Here is a 22,443-nt window from a genome sequence, read left to right as displayed (position 1 = left end):
CTGACTATTGCTGGCTTTTACGGGAAGAGATGGATGTAAAAAAATAAGCAGACTTGGTGCTGTTGGATCTTATGTTTGTAGAAAAGGCTGATGGCATTGCACCTTTTTTGTGGAGTTCCAATAGGTGGGTCCAGCAGGGGGTGATATACAGCTTGATTGTCTTGAACAGTGTTCTGATTCTGTTTGTAGCTTCATAGATGGTGATGGTATAGTACTTTGCTTTGGTTGATGAGCTATCTGCAAGTTGTGCAGAGTGACTTCAGGGTCAGTAAACAATTAGGTATTTTACATATTCACAGTCCTATGAACAAATCAAAAATTAAACATAATTATCTTTTTTTTTAAATTGTCTATTAAGTAGTTTCAAAATAATTTACATAACTAAAAATAATTGATTCTTGATTCTAATAATAAAATTAACAAATCAAACATTAATTAAAAAACTTCTAATAAACATTAAAAAAAATACTTCCGACCCTCTAATAAAATATACTGTGCAATATAGTTTTAAAAGCCTTAAATATGTTATCATATCAAAAAAGATCAATTAAAATAATTACCCATACTTAATAATAAAATACTAACAACTAACACAAAATCTAATTAAATGCAGCAACATATTAAAAAAATTATATTATGTACATATTAATTTAAAAAAGCGATACAAATTGCTCAAAATTATGTTCTTTTTACCTGCAATATTCTGTCTTACAATATTCATAACATCACAATATTATTGACACAATATTTGTGTCAATCGATATTTTGAAAGCAATATGTTGTTGGCTTACTATTCTGAATGGTGGAGTTGGTAATACCTTTGCAAGCACTGTCTGCTGGCTGCAGACTGGCCATATATGTTTTGCCCATATAGAGGGATTACGTGTAAATTTAAGTCAGGTAAGATGCCTAAAGTGATGGTTGAACAAATTATGCAGATAGTGACTTATGCAAATAGTTGTGTTTCAATAATGGCCAATTCTATAACTCTTCTCAAAATAATGCTGTCCCTGGCTGCATTGAACTTAATGCGCCTAGTGGGTGGAAATCTCAACACCATAAGTAGCAAGGAACTCAAAACTAAGTTTGAAGACTGGTGATTCTCATTCTGGCAATGCTTAGCAGCAAGCTTATGAATGCGGTAACTTTAGGTTGATATAAGTATTGAACAGAAACAGAAATAAAAATCTAGTTTTAAGTTTAAGGTGTCCGGGATAAAGGAAGTTCTTAAAGTAGATATTCTTCTTGCAGGAATATCAGATTATTTCCCTGTTAAATTATTCTTTCAATGGCCAAAACTCTTTGTATGTTAAACATAGCTAACAATTGCCAGGGTATCTTCTTGTTATTGAAAGTAGTTCTCAATGCAGATATTAATAAAGGATTACCTTAGCACCACCCTCTGGTGTGTAGGCATTGGTGAGATTTGGCATTGATTTACTGCAACTACATACTCAGATTGTGGCTCATATAGTCCTCCGGAAACAAATGAGAAATGTGTTTTTCCAAATCTCTACTGCCGCCTGATCCCTTTTATGCACAAAAAGATTAAAGGAATGGGTGGGTGACATCTACTTAGCTAAATCCATAAAAGCGATCCAAATTGCTCAATATTATGTTCTTTTTACCTGCAATATTCTGTTTTACAATATTCATAACATCACGATATTGTTGACACAATATTTGTGTCAATCGGTATTTTGGAAGCTATTTGTTGTTGGTATACTATTCTGAATGGTGGAGTTGGTAATACCTCTGCAAGCATTGTCTGCTGGCTGCAGACTGGCCATATTTGTTTTGCACATATAGAGGGATTACTTGTAAATTTAAGTCAGGTAAGATGCCTAAAGTGATGGTTGAACAAATTATGCTAGAAAACAAGATAGAGACTTACGCAAACATTTGTGTTTCAATAATGGCAAATTATATAACTCTTCTCAAAATAATGCTGTCCCTGGCTGCATTGAACTCAATGCGCCTAGTGGGTGGAAATCTCAACACCATAAGTAGCAAGGAACTCAAACCAAAGTTTGAAGACTAGTGATTCTCATGCTGGCAATGCTTAGCAGCAAGCTTATGAATGCGGTAACTTTAGGTTGATATAAGTATTGAACAGAAAAAGAAATAAAAATCTAGTTTTAAGTTTAAGGTGTCCGGGATAAAGGAAGTTTGGTGAGATTTGGCATTGATTTACTGCAACTACATATTCAGATTGTGGCTCATATAGTCCTCTGGAAACAAATGAGAAATGTTTTTCTCAAAATCTCTACTGCCGCCTGATCCCTTTTATACACAAAAAGATTACAGGAATGGGTGGGTGACATCTACTTAGCTAAATCCATAAAAGATGTTGCAGAATACAATGTTTAAACACACTGGGGCCTATTTACAAATGAAATTATTTATTATTTTTAGTAGTAGTACAATACTACTTTTAAAGTACACAAAATGCAATTTGCTAGCCTGCGTGAGGAGCTCTACTTCTCTGTCTCAGCTTAATATGCCGGGATCTCTTCCCTGACTGCAGAGATCTCTGCATATGTAGGTATACATTGTGGGCCTTATTTTTGAGAACTGTCACATTGGTGCGCGAAAACAGTGATGCAACAGTTTTCACTGTTCCCTCCTTGCAACATGATGGATGCGTCATATTTAATGTCTGACGCATCTTGTCACAAGCAGATACAGATACGTCGTATTTCTGACATATCTGTAGGCGCAGTAATGACACAGTGCTGGAGTGTGTCACTAAAGTGACACAACTCCAGCAATGTGGCCTTTCACATGGGGCAAGCCCCATGTGAAAGGACCAGCGTCAGTCTTACATCTGCTGTGAGGCAGGTGCAACGTTTTGATGCTCCACTGCACCACTTCTACAAGGCTTTTTAAGTGAGAATGCCTACCCTGCATACATTATACCTGACGCAGGTATAATGTAGTGCAGGGCTTTACAAAGTGGTACAAAAGGGGGTGGTGATGGACGGAGCATCTGAACCAATCAAACACTCACACCCAGTCAAAAGATCTGAGTTTGATCCATCACCGTTCTTTAGCCCACTCTGCCACCCCAGTTCAGACATGGCTATATGCAAATCAGCCTGACCCTGTGCCTCATGGGAACAGTCCAGCCCGAACTGCCAAGCCATGCCTTCCCTGGACCGGAAAAAAGCTTCCGAGGACCGGTTTCTGGCATTCAAGCCGTCTTCAGGCCGGCTTGCTTGAATCCAGTGGCAAAGTGAGCAAGGGACTCACGTCTGAGCATACCCTGCCACACTTATGGCGGCCAAAAGCGGTACAAAAGGGGGTGGTGATGGACGGAGCATCTGAACTAATCAAACACTCACACCCAGTCAAAAGATCTGGGTTTGATCCATCACCGTTCTTTAGCCCACTCTGCCACCCCAGTTCAGACATGGCTATATGCAAATCAGTCTGACCCTGTGCCTCATGGGAACAGTCCTGCCCGAACTGCCAAGCCATGCCTTCCCTGGCTTTACAAAGTGACACATCTGCTTAGATGCGTCACTTTAAGGCGCAACATGGCACTTTTTTTTACGCCGCCGGTGCGTTACAAAAAACAACGCAACAGCGCCGCCAAAGTGTCACAAGGTCTCATAGATAAGGCCCTTTATTAGTAAATAGAGGATGGACATGGAGTAGCTGCAAAATTTAGAAATAATGTGAGAGGTTTAGAGAGGAGCAAAGAAGGATTATGGGAGTGCTGGTGTAGGGTTTAGGGAGGGGCATTCACCCATCTACAAAAGAGTAAGCTCATTTTTATTTACAAACTACTTTTCTAAATTACTACAGCTAAAACAATCTATCATCAATGTACTACAGCTCAGACCATGAGTAAGTCCAGCATCACCCATGGACATTTAAAGATACTGCAACACTCTCACATGGAAAATAATGCAGATAGGAACATAAAATAAAACAACATAAGAAATATTGTTGTAAATAAATTCAAATCAACTAAATAAAAAATACAAGACAATTTTAATGATACGAAACTTAAATATATATCAGAAATAAATATTATTTTATTGATCAATTACTTAATGCCTATTGTTCTATTTTAAATGAAATGTAAATGAATTGTTCAAAAACATACTAACATGAAATTAAATTAATTCTATATCTAATATTTAAATAACTTTTAATATATCATAAATATGTATACATGTTTTAGTTTTGATGTGTCTTCTTTCCACATAATTTATGTTTTAATATATTAAAACTTTTACGAATGTCTAATAATTTCCCTAAACTTTTTACAGGGAGTTCTCCGACTGGATTGTGGCGGTCTCCACCAAGTGCACTGAACGCAAATATCCTAGTAAAGTACCTTCTTGTGGTGACTTAACAGTCACATATGATGTTTTTACTAAATTCAACTACTGTCTCGATGTGTGGGAAAATATAAGTTTACACTTGGGACTAATTTTGATCTCATAAAAGATGAATAACCAAAAGTAATTGTAATTGTAATTGTAATTGCATTTATAAGTCACACAGCTACCCACGATGGGGTCTCCCGGCGCCACAGCTGGTGCAGCAGAAACTGGTCAGGAACTACTGTAGAGGGAAGAGCCAGGTTTTCAAATCTCTGCGGAACTTAACAAAAGATCGTTCGAATTTCAATGGGGAAGGAAGGGAGCTCCAGAGTCTCGGGGCAAGGTAAGAGAAAGAACGTCCGCCCATTCTAGTGAGTCTAAATCGAGGGATCAAATAGTTCCCTTGGGAAGAAGACCTAAGAGGGCGGGAAGGAACATATTGGTGGACAAGAGACTGGAGGTAAGTGGGTGCCAACCCCTGCTTGATCTTAAACATGAAGCAGAGGGTCTTGAATTTGATGCGGCTATCTACGCGGAGCCAGTGTAGGTCCCCGAGTAAGGGAGAGATGAAAGATCTCCTAGGGACTTTGCACAAGAGACGGTCAGCGGAATTTTGAACAAGTTGGAGCTTCCTTTAAATCTCCTGAGTTCCCTCAAGATAAAGCACATTACCATAGTCCAGGCGAGAAGTGACCAGTGCCTAGACCACAGTTCGCTTGGTAGAGTCAGGAAGCATCCAGAGGATTTTCCGGAGCCACCTCAATATGGTAAAACAGGTGGCTGCCTTGCTGACCGCTTGTTGCTGCATAGAGAGCAAGTCATCTAAAACAAAGCCAAGGTTACGCACCTGCGTAACAGGTTGGGGTAATGGGCCCATTTCAGGGGGCCAATGTTGGGGGCCCTAAAGATGTTTGTGCTTGCCCAATATGACCACCTCTGTTTTATCACCATTCAACTTCAGAAAGTTTGTCCGCATCCACTCCGCCACTCGACTAAGACCCCGCTGAAGAGAGAATAATTACTCAAATTACCCAAAAGTGTAAGAGCATATGTTCACATGTAGATATACTCATGTGTAAGTTAATATTTATGCCTTTTAATTATTTACTTTGTTTTGATTCTTACTCGTCACAATTCTCACAATATTTGGTACTATAATTTGCCATATATTCTGTATTAGTCTTGCTTCTAATTAAAATCTTTAGAAATGCTAATTTAGTTTTCTTAAGTTCAATTTTGGGTCAAAGGGTGAGGAGAAGCCACAAGAGCACTTGTGCCCTTGACAGAGAAAGTACATTCCTAAGGTGGATTCCTTCCAGCAAGATTTGGAGAAATTCATGGAACACTACCCATCTGTTTTTCCCACTCCAGATGGTAGCTGATATGTCTGTCCTACTCAGGCTATGGAAAATTGGCTGGAAATAGCCCTGGCATGTGATTATAAGACCATGTTTATTGCAATACTTTCCCAGGAAAATAAATAATCCAGTTTAAATGCAATCTTTAGACATGAAATTACAGAACCAAACCTTGGGGTTGTAGAAAGAAGGAATTGTGAGCAACAATACAAATCACAGTTTAACTCATTTTTTTAATTTTAGGATACACATACCATTGCCTACATTCTTCAGCACAGCACAGAACAGTGTAGGTCAGTAACTTGGCATAGCCTTAACCCAAAAAGCATCCCAATCATAGAAACGTGTCCCGCTTAGGCACCCTCACCTCCCACCCCTCAACATCCCCACCCCTGTTACTGCCAGGCTTTCTCAGCTTCCAAGTGATTCGAGACGTTACCTCCCTTTCCTAGAATGTGATATTAATTTGTTTAAGGACTACAGCAGCTTTTTAAGGTTCTCTTCACTACAGGGTTGGGGCCTCTTGAATGAGGTGTTGGACCTTCAAACCTGGGGCATGAAGTCTTGCTGTCATTTCAGTAGCAAACTGGAATCAACGGTGTCCAGTGAGTGTCATATTTCTTGAGTTTGCTTTGATAAACAATGTGATCTTTACCACAGCAAAGGTTTGCCATAGCCCCAACAACCAGTATCTTCGGTTCAGTTCTGCTAGTTTACCCCAGCTCATAAGTATTGCTTGGATAGTCAACATTATTGCAATTTGTATAATTTGACCCCACATATTTGTGGAGTTTTTCATATGGGAATTGTCATCTCATTACTACTCCCCTTGCTTCACTTGGGCTGTGGACCTGAACACCTTGTATGTTTTCACCAGTGCACCCTCCCAGTATATATGGAGCCTAGGACATTCCTACAGCAGAAGTGTTTAAATACTGGGTACCCCACATTCCACGTGCTTGAGTTTGTGGATATCATCTCAGGTGTTTGGTACCAATAGGTGAACATATTATATAATGTTTCTCTGCTCTAGGCAGATGCTTTGGTTTTGTCATAAAGACATTACCATCCTTTGGGTGATATGTTTGCTCACTATTCCATTTCTCACTTTTTCTGGCTGGGTATTTTACCTTAGGTGTGGAGCGCGACAAAAATATATGGAGTCAATATTACAATGCTGGCATGTGGATCATGCTTAAGCCATATTTTAATGGAGTGAGTGACCTTGTGGCCCCTGTTTTGATTAAACAATGGGGAACCCATGGACAGAATGGTATTTATGCAAGTATTTCCCCACAGGTGGATTATACTGTCTTTTTGGGGTCCTTGAAGGGTTTGACTTGGCCATTATGGATTAGGGAACTCACCATACCATATATATTCTCCCTCCATCACTGAAAGCTATGTTTTCCCATTGCTGAAGGAAAATCCACATTAAAGCAGATTTGGGTAAATGGTGATGGGAAGATAGAAGATCCTAGGTGCTCCCCTATGATGTCCCAAACTGCTAGCATGGCCCGAGTAATTAGGGACCAGTACTCCCCCCAGCTTTGCTCAGAACACTTCATCCAGGGGATAACTGAGAGAGGGATTTGTTCTGGTCTACTAGCAATCAGAGATGGATGCAGCAAAAGTATGTTGGACATAAGGAATAGCTGGGGCTTTTGATATTTTGGCTTTTGCAGTGATATATTGGTCACTCAAATTTATTGACCTGTCATGTGAAATTGTTGCTAATCACTCGGACCTATTTAAATATTCCGCTCGACACTGCCAGAGGTATAGTTTGAAATGGATGAACAATCATAGGCAGGGTGTTAATTTTTGTTATGGCCACCTTATGCAGCCAAAAAATGTTTTGATCCCCACCCTTGCAATTCTAGCTCAGTATCCCTTAAGAGCTGGGAGCAATTAAGTGCTACCATTTTTTCCATTGTGTGGCACACCATCATGCCCACGTATGTCACCAATGCAGTGTCCCATTTTATTGCAATTAACCTGATCAGTTTGTCTAAATTCCATGGATTTGAATTAAGAAGCAGAACCGCTGACTTTGCTCTGTGTATTTTAAAACCCAAAATGTTTCAGACTACTGCGCTGGGCCATACGGCCAGTGGTTCCAGGATAAGCACAAATTGAAGTAGGGAGAGTGGGCATACTAGTTACAAATGACTGCCAAACCACCAATATACCGCATATAAGTGCCTTGAGTGCATCATAAAGGGTAGTTATTGAAATGTCTGGGTTATCGTTGTCATGTGCAATTACGACTGTCTGCACCTTGTTTCACGTGGTTAGATCATGTAAAGTAAGTCATTGAGTCTCCAGTACAATACCGATTAGGTATTTATAGAGGGATTAGGTGCATGGTTGAGGAGGGATATTAACCCTATGGACTTCTGCTTTCTAGAACATGTTCCAGATGTGAGTATGTTTTATGGGAGTGAGAATACTATGTGTAGTTCCTTTCTTCTACATGTAGCTGTTTCTATGCATCTATAGACCCATATCCCTAAGTCTCAAATGTTGACGCTGGCCTCTCCACAACTGTCATACCTCTAATAAGGTCTATCAAAGTGGCTGATGAAACAAGGGGGTATTAATTCACACAGAAAATATGGCGCCTGCAAAGTGTTGTAATGTAGAGCTCAGCATGAAGATCAAATGGTCAAAACTATTTGCCAGCAGTGAGAATGAGGCCAGCGCACTCGCTGTGGGTCTCGTGGCATACTTCGCCCAATTACTGAATAATAATAAGCGTACTCACCTTAGACTTGGAAGACACTTTTTGCTGTTACCAACTGTGCCACACATATCGCTACGGATTTATGATATCAAAGAATTTACATTTTAAGAATGTCGATCCTTACTCTTTGGACATATTAATACTCATTTGGAAAGACCTAGCCGGGTCAGAAGTGTAACCGTGAACTAGGCATAGAACTGACATTTAAGTAGCCATAAAGCCCTGAAGAAGTTGAGGGTTATTACCCCAATGACGAAACACGTGTTGGCTGGACCTTGTAGTGTTCTTTGGAATAAAGAATAAGAATTCTTACAAGAGACCTACTGGCTTTGATTTGAACCTTGGATTGAACTTTCAAACTACACAAATATGTGTGCACAGGAGCGGACTATATCTATCTATGTGGCTATCCATGACAAGGTTGATGTCTCCCTCTAATATTAGTTCACCCATAGCAAACTCAAATATCTCAGAAATTGTTGTTGTTAAATTGTGCTACTGTGCCCAAACATCATCCAAATGAAGTGGATGCTATTTTCACTAACTTGCCCCCATAAGAGTTACTGCAGAAAATGGGCACCCATTGACTCTTCATCATGTGTGAAAAAAGAATTGTGTCAGGTAGGATCTGGACTTCATTTGGATCCAGTCCCTCCATAAGAGGTGCATCTCCTAAAAGCTTTCTTAAAGTAATTTGATGATGGTTCACCTATTTACTGGGTCATTTAGGCCTTTTACATTGAGACTATTTAGCTTCACCATGGTTATGTTTGGGTCCATGCTTATGATGTGACCTCCAAGTCTAACTCCCCTTCCTTTTGCAATTTGTGAGCATTGTATCTCTTCACTGCTATGAAAGCCCTTTTTAGAGATTGCAGCATTGCTATAAGCGGATTCCCGGTCCCGTGAGAGTGGCAAGCAACGAGTCAAATTGGGACTCCAATTGCCGACTGCCTGAGAGGCAGGCACGCCGCCAACGACACTGCCAACGTGCTGGGAGGCGTTTAAAATGAGGAGCAGCCTCCTGCAGCGTGGAACGCACGCGGGAGCGCCCGTCAGCGTCTGGAAGAGGCTGGGCTGGGCCTACACCCTTGGTTCATTTTTCTAACAAAGCGCATGGAACAATCATTGGTAGCTGGTTTTACAAGCACGTTCCGCACCACTAGGGGAGGTAGACCTGACTTCCTTTTGTGTTGCTTGTCTTTACAACGGGGACATATTGATCACCTTAAGGAATAACTTCGGGCTGGTGGCGGGAGTGTTTGATGACATCCAGGAGCAGCCTTAATATCTAGGGTTTATACTTGCCATCGCTCTATTCCTTCCTTTGACACCAAAAGCATAGCTGCACTGGTTTTTAAAAGGCAATTAAGTTATGGCGATGCGTAAGCTACCACTAGCCCCTGTAAGGGTTAAGGCTTGTACCAATGCCACAGTTACCACTATGGATTCCTTTTTGCAACAGGCAGCAACTGTAATTGACAAAGAGATTGATCTGGTTAACAGGCGGCTCTTAAGGTCTCCATCTAGTAGCCTGTAACCACCAGTTGCTGGAACCAGCGCAACCTTGGCGGAGGCCGATATTGAATCAGGGAGTTTATCTATCTGCCCTGGGTTTCCTGATGACTCACAATTTTCCAGTTTGCCAGTGGTTCCATCCAAGCCCATGCTAAGGCCTCTTTCCTGGGTCATTAAAATAGGAGACAAGGAAGGCAGTGAACTCAATCATCCACATAGGAATGTTGGAAACCTATGAAATAATCTAGTGGTCGCACATACAGCCCCCAGAAGTGAGAGCATTCAATCACCCATTAAAAGGAACTTAAGGCCTGGTGTGGGGACTAAAAGAAAAGTCCAGGCTATTGGGGACAAAGCAAAGAAGCCCAAAACTAATATGGTTACAAAGCCTTTGACAACTTTGCTGGCCTCCCGATCATGGATCCTGTTAGATGCACTCCATACAATGATGGCCCGCCTATTGGACACCAAATTGGGCCCCATCTACGAGAGGCTGACCTTGATTGAGAAAAATATATGAGCTGGGAATCGGATGGAACAACCAGCGATACTAGGTGGTCCTAGAGATAACTTGAGACTCAGTACCGCAAAGGACCCAGCCTCATTGACACATCCACCCAATAGCACTCAGAACCAGCTACACTCCCAGCTCAAGATGCAACCTTTAGTACGGGAGGACAGAAATAATGTGCGCAGGACATGTAACTAGTAGAGATACGCTTGCTCCGGTGCAGGCACTGGATGAATCTCAAATTCTGCGGGGTGCCCTGCAGGGTTTGCACAGGAGCTCGAAGGTTGAGCTACAGAGCCTACCAGTTATTCATCTTACACCTGAATCTACTCCCTACATTGTGATCTTGGGGAATGTGCCACCTCTCACATCAGGTACTAAAGAGGATTTCTGCCAACCAAACAACACGTCAGTGGGCTCAAGGGTGGCACAAAATATTATTATGGTGCGTCAAGTTAACTGGATAGGTAGCTCTCAGAAACTCGGTGGGGGTGACTGTGATATTGTGAAGTTTAACAGTTAGCATCTCGCTGGGAGAATTTTGTTTAGGGATTCAATCTCTGTCTCCCCCAGGGCTGAGTCCTCTGTAAAGGTTTTACTGTAAGGCTTTTTTTATAAAGTAGACTTTGTCGGGAATGGTAATATGGACACCGACTAGGTGGGATGGCAACATAGATTTCCTTTAGCAAAGGAACAGCGGCCCCCTCCAGCTACATATAGCTTAAATCGAGCAGCTTGCCAGTACATTGCCCCGCCCCTGGAGCTATCTAATAGATATTCAGCATTATCCAGATTGGAGGAGTGTGATTGACTGCAGGCCCTATTAGTGGCCTCCATGGAGCCAAAGTGGCAGCAGAATGTTTCTATCGTGCAACGTGATGGGGCTCCTTGTTCAGATAACAAAACTGTTCTTTTGTGGAACATTGCAGGTTTGGCCGATAAGCTTCAGGATCCTGTTTGGGTGCAGCTTGTGAAACAATTCTCTGTGATTTGCCTCCAAGATATGTGGTTGGTGGACTGCAGCCTATTCCTGGGGGCTTTAAGGATTTCTTTGTTCCAGCTTACACGTCGGTATGTGGTAAAGTTAAGGGTGGTCTGGTTATCCACATATCATTGGTGTTGGATTGCCGGATTCAGATTCTCCCGTCAAATAGCCCAGGGTTCCAGGCTTTAGTATTAGCTTGGGCTTGATAAACTTGTATACTGCGTCTAATTGCACGCAGGGAGTGTGTAACATCACCCTGCTGGGTTCATTTTTAAGGCAGTCCTGTAGAGCTATATCACATAACCTGATGGTGCTGGGCGATTTCAATATTCATACATGTGGAGATCCCAGGTCCACATGTATGGCTAATATAGGCTGACCCCGGATGAGGGGGTTCCACTTTGAGTACCTCACCCAGGGGGAATTACTGAACAACATATTAAATGAATATGATTTGATGTCACATGTCTCTTTCTGAATGTTATAGTAAAGCTCTTATCCCCTCCTTTAAAGGAAGAGGCAGTGGCTCCTTTATAGACTACATTTTAGTTTCATTCATCTTACAGTCTTTATTTTGTGGGTTTTGCCATCTTGGAAAGCGCTTATAGCGATCACAACCCGCTCTGTGTGCAACTCACTAGCCCTATAATATCTAGAAATCCAAGGGTGGCGATAATGAGTACGCTGAGACCAACAGATGGTCGGCGATGGCTCAAGTGGTCCCAGGTTTCCCCTGATGTCCTTCACTGTAAAGTAAGAGATTCTTGTGCTGCAGAACTAGCGCTTTGCACCTCAATGGATTCTTCCTCGGGTGACGTCCTTAGCACTTTTAATTCTATTTCCATCAAAGTGGGTGAACTCCTAAGTGCTTGAGAGCGTAAAGTAATTAGCTCAACTCTCAGATGGTTGGATTCATCTTGTTACCAGGCGGCAAGGAAGCTGGGGGAGGTTTTAAAAATTATCCAGTGAAACCAATCCCTGTTACGTGCTCACCGTAATGAGTACAAACAGTCACTGGCTAAATGCAAGGGCACCCTGAAGGAGGAGGCATGGAGGGAGCTGTGGGAGCCAAGCACTCTTAGGGATAGTGCAAGGTTCCGGAATATTGTCAACAGACCTCTTTTTGAGCAAGAAGCAGGGGGTCATTTGAGTTCCCATATTACTGAGGAGTTGAAGTACCATAAAAATAACATTAAGGGCTATACCTACCAATAGTCAGTTGGCAGTGAAGAAAGTTCAATCATTTATTAAGCAAAAATACTCTATAGAGGAGCCTCTCCAACCCTCACCCATCAGTTGCGCAGAGAAGTCTGTTGGCGCGCATTCTAACATGAGGATATATACTTTTCAGTTCAACACATATATTTACTGTAAAAGGAAAAGCACCAATTGGCCCTCGAGCTCCAGGAAAAGACCATATATGGCACACATGATTAGTTCAAAGCTTAGCTATTTATTACTGGGGAGGTCAGGAGGGGTGACTCCCTTTCATCTTGGTGCCCGGGAGTGTAGGCACGGCGCCTCCAAGAATGCGCTTATCGCACCCAAAGCCAGGTGCGATTTTGAGTCTCAGGATAGTCGAGTAAACAGCCTACGTTCAGCTGCTCCCAGTAATTCCGATGAACTGGGGCTTGACAACTGCCGGAGACTAACACATGATCACAGCCCGTGTTCGAGCATAGATTCGAAAATGGCGTCTGAATGGTTATCGGCCTACTCTGTTAGCAGTGTTAACATAAAGAGTGAATAAATACTGTCCTCCCTGCAAAAGCAATATATATATATATATATAGAGCAAAGAGGGTACATATAGATCCATCATGCTAACATAATATGGTCTGATACTCCTTATGTAGGGGAAATCAATTTTTTTTATCCCTCAGAGTCTATGAGGGCCATAGGGGTTGAGAGCAATATTGTTTACTTTCTTGAGGATCTACACAGGGCCACGAAGGTCAATGTAAGAATTTCTGAGAATCTTCGTGTTTCTAAGGATTTTGACATCAGGAGGGTTGTACAGCAGGGCAGTATCCTGGCCCCGTTTTTGTTCAATCTCTATATAAATGATCTGGATGGGGCTCTGTAGATTTGGGGGCAGATTTTCCATATGTAGGGCAGCGGGGGCTTCCCGTCCTACTATATGCAAATTACACCATTCTTATAGCCAGAACTATCAGGGGTCTTCAATCCTTTTTAGACGCCTTTTTAGGTCTCGCCTATTCTATCCCGCAGGGAAAAATAGGCGAGATTATAGTAAGCGGAAAAGAAAAGTCTACCTAGCTGCTTGGATCACGTACAGTCCATGGGAGCTATGTGCGTGCACATCACATCACACACCATTTGTTATCAGCTTGTGAGCCAGGGCATCATACTTCAAAGGGTCCGCCCCCCCATCAGACTTCAAAGGAATCCGCTCCCGCATCAGACTTCAAAGGAATCAGCTGCGCTCCCCCTCCCCCCGCAATGTAGAGAGCTTGTTTACTTCAGTCACCAGTCCCTCCGCCTCTCACATCTGTGCTTTTCCTGACACTTCCGCCCTGTCTCTTTTGATTTGCTGTTCACTAACGCCCCCTCAACACACCGCTCATGTTGTTTGATGCACTCTGTTCATTCTCAATCAAAAAGCTGCCCATTCAATTATGCTTTTTGTTTTGTCTAAATGTTATGAAATCAATCTACCTTCTTAGCGCTTTGTAGGAAGAATAAATGCACTTAGGCGCTGAGTTTGTTTCTTGCAGGAAGTTCGAAGCGGCTGTAGTTCACAAACTTCAGTAACTCTAATGTTTATGCTGTGTCATTACCTGTTTGTGCTGCAGTCTGCATTGGCATTCAGCCCGGTTTGTGAAGTCCATTCAACAATAAAAGTGAGGCATGACTCGCAGCTCACAGGAAGTAGGTTTTCGAAAGGGAGGGAATCTAATGCATAATAAAGAAAAGTTCTACCTATGCGGAAGTTACAAAGTGGTATTTTACAAGCAGGACGTAAACACAGGCGCATAACGTGCACATTGCCTGGCATGTATAAGGTAAGAAACCGTGCGCAGTCAAGCCATGAAACAGTTACCTATCACTTCAGTGTCTGGCCCCAGGTTATGGGAGTGGCAACTTCCCGTCACTAGCTCATTTGCTCTACACACATGGTTTCACAGTCATCATCATTGCAACGTGTAAGCCAGGGCTAATCTACTTTTCGTCAGTGTGGCTTTGTGAACTATAGTCTGTAAGAATGAGAACTTTATCCATATATCGCGTGCGTAATCTCCTAAGTGAACTTCTGGAACAGGGAAACATTGGTCTGAAGGTGCAGCTCTTGTGTCACACTGAACTACCTGTATTTCAAAGATTAATTAGAAACTTCCACATTCTGGCTTTCTGCCTTCATCACCCTGCATGTACAACTACCGCCTTAAAGAGCTGCTTGTTTTCTGCACCTGGATAAACTTGGGTTCTGATAAATCTACAAATAAGATGTAATTACTAAAACAGGGCATCAGCATTTAATCCAGGAGTCTTTCCTGATACTTGAACAACAAGGCATGTGTCGCTATTGATAGGCCCGACGATATTTTAATTATTCAGGCATAATTAGCAAAATTGAGAATTTTATGTTATGCTTGTTATGCGTAATTCCACCATTATGCCGCAACTACAATTACGTGGCGTTCACACCAAATTTTACATTGAGTACTTGGGTATACTTATGGTCAGAACAGGAGCAGCCAATGCTCATGCCACTTTGCAATTTTTAGTACTGCAAAGTGCACTCTCGCACCAAAACGAAATACATTTTGCGCTAAAATCTAGATAACAGATTTGTATTTTTTGTAGTTACACATAACTTCGCATAACTTTCCCAACATTTCATCTAATTAGGCAAACGTAAATTACAGAAATTTTTCATACATCTAACTACCATGGAGCTGATCGTGAGTGGTAACTCTTAACCCCAAAAGATCGACACTGCATAGTATCACCCTTCTAATACTTCACAAGTAATGTTTAGTAATGGAGAGTATTGTAGGATTTGTCTCTGCAAGTTTTCCCCACTACTCAGTACATATTCCACAGCATTTGAAAAGTGACAGGGTTTACTGCACCCAGTAATGCCAGGCATGCAGGAAAACCACACACACACCACAGACACACACACCACACACACACACACCACACACCACAAATACACCACACACATACATCACACACACACCACACAGAGCCCCCCACACAGCCCCACACACATCCCCACACACACACACAACCCCACACAACCATACACAACCCCACACAACCACACACAACCCCCCACACAACCCCCCCCACACACACAACCACACACACAACCATAACCACACCAAGCATTGGCATAGCCAATAGGTCTCGCCTTTGTGACCTTATAGGTGTTTAGCCACGCAACAACGACTCACACTGCTGCATGCCTCACACTGCTGCATGCCTCATACTGCTGCACGCCATACACTGCTGCACACCACACACTGCTGCACTACACACACTGCTGCACGCCTCAAACTGCTGCACGCCTCACACTGCTGCACGCCTCACACTGCTGCACGCCCACACTGCTGCACACTGCTGTATTCTGCTGCATTACTCACACTGCTACAAGCTACACACTGCAGCACGCCTCACACTGCTGCACGCCTCACACTGCTGCACACTGCTGCATTACTCACACTGCTGCATGCTGCACACTGCTGCATGACACGCTGGTGCACACCGCACACTGCTGCATGCCTCGCACTGCTGCACGGCTCACACTGCTGCATGCCTCACACTGCTGCATGCCTCACACTGCCGCACGCTTCACACTGCTGCCAGCCTCACACTGCTGCACACTGCTGCATTACTCACACTGCTTCACGCCTCACACTGATGCACGCCTCACACTGCTGCACGCCTCACACTGCTGCACGCCTCACACTGCTGAATTACTCACATTGCTGCATGCTGAACACTGTTGCACGGCACACTGCTGCATGCCACACACTGCTGCACGGCACACTGCTGCACGCCACACACTGCTGCACGCCACACACTGCTGCATGCCACACACTGCTGCACACCTCACACTGCTGCACGCCTCACACTGCTACACGCCTCACACTGCTGCACGCTGCACACAGCTGCATTACTCACACTGCTGCATGCTGCACACTGCCGCATGACTCACACTGCCGCACACCTCACACTGCTGCGTGCCTGACACGGCTGGACGCCTCACACTGCTGCACGCCGCACACTGCTGCATTATTCACACTGCTGCATGCTGCACTCTGCTGCACACCACACACTGCTGCATGCCACACACTGCTGCACGCCATACACTGCTGCACGCCACACACCACATGCCACACACTGCTGCACACCTCACACTGTTGCACGCCTCACACTGCTGCAAGCTGCACACTGCTGCATGACACACTGCTGCCGCCACACACTGCTACACACCACACACTGCTGCATGCCTCACACTGCTGCTCGCCTCACACTGCTGCACGCCTCACACTGCTGCACTCCTCACACTGCTGCACGCCTCACACTGCTGCACGCTGCACACTGCTGCATTTCTCACACGGCTGCATGCTGCACACTGCCGCACACCTCACACTGCCACACGCCTCACACTGCTGCACGCCTCACACCTCACACTGCTGCACGCCTCACACTGCAGCATGCCTCACACTGCTGCATGCCTCACACTACTGCATGCCTCACACTGCTGCACGCAGCACACTGCTGCATTACTCACACTGCTGCATGCTGCACACTACTGCATGACACACTGCTGCACACCACACACTGCTGCACGCCACACACTGCTGCATGCCTCACACTGCTGCACGCCACACTGCTGCATGCCTCACACTGCTGCACGCTGCACACTGCTGCATTACTCACACTGCTGCATTACTCACACTGCTGCACGACACACTGCTGCACGCCACACACTGCTGCATGCCACACACTGCTGCATGCCACACACTGCTGCACACTGCAACATTACTCACACTGCTGCATGCTGCACACTGCTGCATGACACAATGCTGCACACCTCCACTGCTGCATGCCACACACTGCTGCACGCCACACACTGCTGCACGCCACACACTGCTGCATGCCACACATGCCACAATAAATATCAAGCATTTCTTTAATTGTTTTATCTCCCAAGTTTTGAGAACATTTCCATAGGGCTGCTATACATCTGGACATCTGATTAATTCTATTTCTATCCATTAGAGACCAATTTAGTTTATTGTCATAAAGAATGCTCAGATACGAGAAGATCTCTATTCTCTCTTGGCGTCTGCCATCTAAATGAAGAATTTTATTTACAAATAAGCTGAGATCAGCCATAAAAGCGGAGTGTGACTCAATACACTTCTGAGGGCTATTGGGGTCCTTGCCAGCAGGACTGTGTCATCTGCATAGAGGATAACGGGCAACGATATCAGGCCTGCCACTGGGACATTGTTTCAATTTTCAGTCATGACCTCAGCTAACTTGTTCGTATACAAGGAGAAAAGAAAAGGGGTGGGAACACAACCCTGTCTCACCATCTTTTCAGTTCTAAAGGGTTTTGTGCATTCTCCATTTTTTCCATAAGAAATCACAGCCTCTGCCTGACAGTATAAGTGTCTGATGAAAAAGGTTATGGAGGGGTCCACGCCCATTGAATCCATGATGCCCCACAGTTTACTGTGTGACACATAGTCAAAGGCTGTGGACATGTCCATAAATGCCATATATAATTGGCCTTTCTTTGCATTGGTATATTTGGCAGAATTGAGGCATTGGTCTGTCGTACTCCTACCCTTTCTAAAGCCATAGTGGGCTACCACAAGTGTATTCTTTTTTTGGGCCCATTCCTCCAGCCTATTTAATAGCAATATACCCATCATTGTATCTGCGCTGTCATGGAGGGAAATTGGGCACTAATTAGCAGGATCTACACCATTCCCTTTCTTGGAAATAGGAATTATCATGGACTGTGTCCAGGAGGGGAGAGGGCTGTTTTGGCTATAGCATGAAAAGCTATAGTCAAGACATCTGCTGGGACCCAGTCTGGTCCTGCGGCCTTTAATGCAGGGGATTACTAGTGGGACAGTACTAGAAAAACGTCATCCAACGCAAATTCCAATACCGGTGGAGCAACCGGCACGTACTCAGAAAGCTACATGAAGGCATCTGTCATTTTTGAAATATTTTCTGAAAATGGGACAACCATGTAGCCTCATCTATGTGGAGGTCTAGAGAGGGCCCGCTATTTCCTTGAAGAAACAGGGAATTAACCACTTGCCAGAAAGTCTTAGTGTCTTTAGACAGTGAGGCTAGTCTTAAAATCTCCCATGCTTCTACAGAGATCGCCTTTTTTCTTACCTGCCTTGCATGTTTTATTTGGACCTCAGGTTTTTAGTGAGAACAGGGTCCCTTGGGGATAGTTTAAGTGATTTCCATAGCTCCACAGATGCTTAAGAACATTGTTTATCAAACCACCTAATTGGCGGGGCCTTTTTCCTGGGACAATTGTTTGGTTAATAAATCTTTTATCACACAGAAGATATCGCTACCGCTTATGCCTGCCACGACTTGTACACTATTAGCTGTTTGGTCTAGGCATAGACATATCTCCTGATAAGACAAAGACAGTGTCTTATGTAGTATTTCCCTGGGGTCTGTATTATACCATTTTAAAGCGTAACTATTTTTCTTAAATAGAGAAGGTTCAGGTACTTTTTTAATTTTCTCTTTCTTATGGGGTGTTCAATTGAATGAGGAGAATAATAACTCATAATCGCTATGTTTGGTCATCACAACCTCAAATTTATTGGGAGAAGTACTCAGTGACAGCGGAAACAGGATAAAATCAATGCACAATGTCGTGCCTGACCTATAGAAAGTTGGGGAAATTTGACCCAAGCTAAAACAAATTTATTTAGCAATTTTCGGATCCTAAGCCATCAACAGACTGTTCAGGGCGTTACCATAATTGTGGTGGTTAAAATGGACAAGCTTATTCCCATTCAGATCAGTTACCCCACAATTGTTTGAAACAGAGTGTATACAGATGTGAGTGTTAAAATCATCTGGCCAAACAATAACAATTGTTTTAGGGTGGTAATACATCAAGTTCAAGAAAAGCTTTATTCGGCTGCTATTTAAAACAGACATAAAAGCACAGCACAATTATATACAAAATTCATTACAGATTCAATACAAAAAATTAAAAGAAACACACTTCATTTACCATTAAAAAAAGGAAACCAATTGCAGCCATTAGCATTCTGGAATATTTATTTTGCGCTAGTCTCCACGCTATATGTTCATTATCTAATAGCTGAAGTACGAACATGGCTTGACGGCATTGTCTGAGACCTAAGTTTTTTAAAAGTGGAATAATCCAGACTTTCCTCTGTTCCAGGTAAAATTTACAAAACAGAACTACATGCATACTAGACTGGTCAGACATATTATCGCAGGGGCACAGTATTAATTCATGTGACCAATCATTACATTTAGGAAATGACACAAGTCTATGTATGATTCCCAGTCTTGTTTATTCGCCTTAATTTGGTAGGGTATGCTCAGACGTGAGTCCCCTGCTCACTTTGCCACTGGAATCAAGCAAGCCTGGCTGAAGACGGCTGTAATGCCAGAAACCGGTCTTAGGAAGCTTGTTTCCGGTCCAGGGAAGGCATGGTTTGGCAGTTCGGGCTGCACTGTTCCCATGAGGCACTGGGTCAGACTGATTTGCATATGGCCATGTCTGAACTGGGGTGGCAGAGCGGGCTAAAGAACGGTGATGGATTAAACCCAGATCTGTTGACTGTGTGTGAGTGTTTGATTGGTTCAGATGCTCCGTCCATCACCACTCCCTTTTGTACCGCTTTATTCGCCATAAGTTGGCAGGGTATGCTCAGACGTGAGTCCCTCGCTCATTTTGCCACTGGATTCAAGCAAGCCTGGCTGAAGACGGCTGTAATGCCAGAAATCAGTTCTAGAAAGCTTGTTTCTGGTCCAGGGAAGGCATGGCTTGGCAGTTCGGGCTGGACTGTTCTCATGAGGCACAGGGTCAGACTGATTTGCATATGGCCATGTCTTAACTTGGGTGGGAGAGTGGGCTAAAGAACAGGGATGGATTAAACCCAGATCTGTTGACTGGGTGTGAGTGTTTGATTGGTTCAGATGCTCCGTCCATCACCACCCCCTTTTGTACCGCTTGATTCCCAGTCTGAACGTAGTTAAAAGAAACCTATCAAAAGTGCCCGGTACAAATAATAAATAAGGCTCCATCCCCATAGTGGTTCGTAATAACAGGTGATGTCTCACTGTGGTTTTTTCCGAAATTTCCCCCACCAATATATTTGCTTCCAGAAGCTGGAGACCATCTTTCTTTAATGTCTTTCTTGGGATCTCCGTCATAGATATAGGGTTTAGGAAATATTCTGGGTGTCCCAGATCGTTCATAAAATCAAGACAAAATTTGAGCCAGGGTATTGTAAGTGCCCTCTCTGATTTAAGAATATCTTTTAAAATTGCCCTATTTAACTTTGTCTGGTCCTTGCACCAGACTCTATGCAACAACAATATAGGTTCAATTTTTATAAGAAACACTATGTAATGTTGTGCTAGCTCATCATGGCAAATAAAGGAAGAGGTACTGGGTGGTACAGAGAGAATGTGCCTTAAAAAGTGATTTTCAACTGTTTGTATGGAAGTAGAATCTGTGAAGCTCCACACCCCAGCCCCGTAAATTGCCATAGTCACGCATTTTGCTTTATAAATATGTAGCAATTCCGGGGAACGTTTCCTACCTAATTCTTTAGCAAATGATAGCAACGCCATTGTGAATCTAGAGAATGCCAGTTTTTTGGCAGATACAGCTGCTGCCCATGAATCATGCGAATTAAAAAGTATGCCTAAATAGGAAAAACATTTTATAGATGATAGCTTCTCGCCATCAATATACATTTCACGGGTCCTCTGGGTCCCTTGCCTGCATCTCATGACATAGGTCTTAGCTATGTTAGTTTTGAGACCTAGATCCCTCATAAACATACTAAAGCCATCCAGGGCACGTTGAAGGCCGTTTTGAGTGTGTGCCATCAAAACAGCATCATCCGCATACAATAATGCGGGGATAGGGCGGCCCTCTACCTGGGGGGTAATCTTTGCCCTGGAGGAGGAGTGCAGCTTCGAGGCCATTAATGTAAAGATTAAAAAGGAAAGGGGCCAAGACACATCCTTGTCTGACCCCTCTTCTGACCGGAAAGGCTTGAGTGCATTCACCCTTCAGACCAAACCGAACGCTTGCGGAGGCTCCACTGTACAGCCGCTTTAAAAACATAATAATTTTATAGTCAACCCTTATCCTTTCAAGGACCTCCCACAGCTTATGGTGTCTGACTGAGTCGAAGGCTGCGGTGAGGTCAACGAAGGCAAAGTATAAGCTACCTTTTTTTGCTCTTGTATACATGCCTATCAGTAAAGAAAGGTTGAGGGACTGTTCAACGGTTCCAAGACCATCGCGAAATCCATATTGGAGGTCAGATAATATCTGGCTATTATCCACCCAATTAGAAAGGCAGTCCAAGATGACCCTCCCTACCACTTTAACTGTGGAATCCAAAAGGGAGATGGGTCTATAGCACCCCGGATATTCACGATCTCCCCTTTTGTAGATTGGAATTATTATGGATTGTGCCCAGGTCTGAGGAAGAGTTGATTTTATACTAGCATTAATGGCCTGGGTTAATATAGGCCCCCACAAGGGAATATTATGTTTAAACATGTCGATCGGGACCCCATCGGGTCCTGGTGCTGCCGGCCTAACTTCTTGCTAGCGCCCTTGTCACTTCCTCCAGGGTGATTTCTAAATCAGTTTGTTCAGCATTGTTAGTATTATCAACTATGGAATACCCTACAGGATTCCCCTGCTCATTATACAGATTTGAAAAATGGGTAATCCA

Source organism: Lissotriton helveticus, chromosome 5_1 (genome assembly GCF_964261635.1).
Source record: "Lissotriton helveticus chromosome 5_1, aLisHel1.1, whole genome shotgun sequence".
NCBI lineage: Eukaryota > Metazoa > Chordata > Amphibia > Caudata > Salamandridae > Lissotriton > Lissotriton helveticus.
This window is presented reverse-complemented; position numbering follows the sequence as displayed.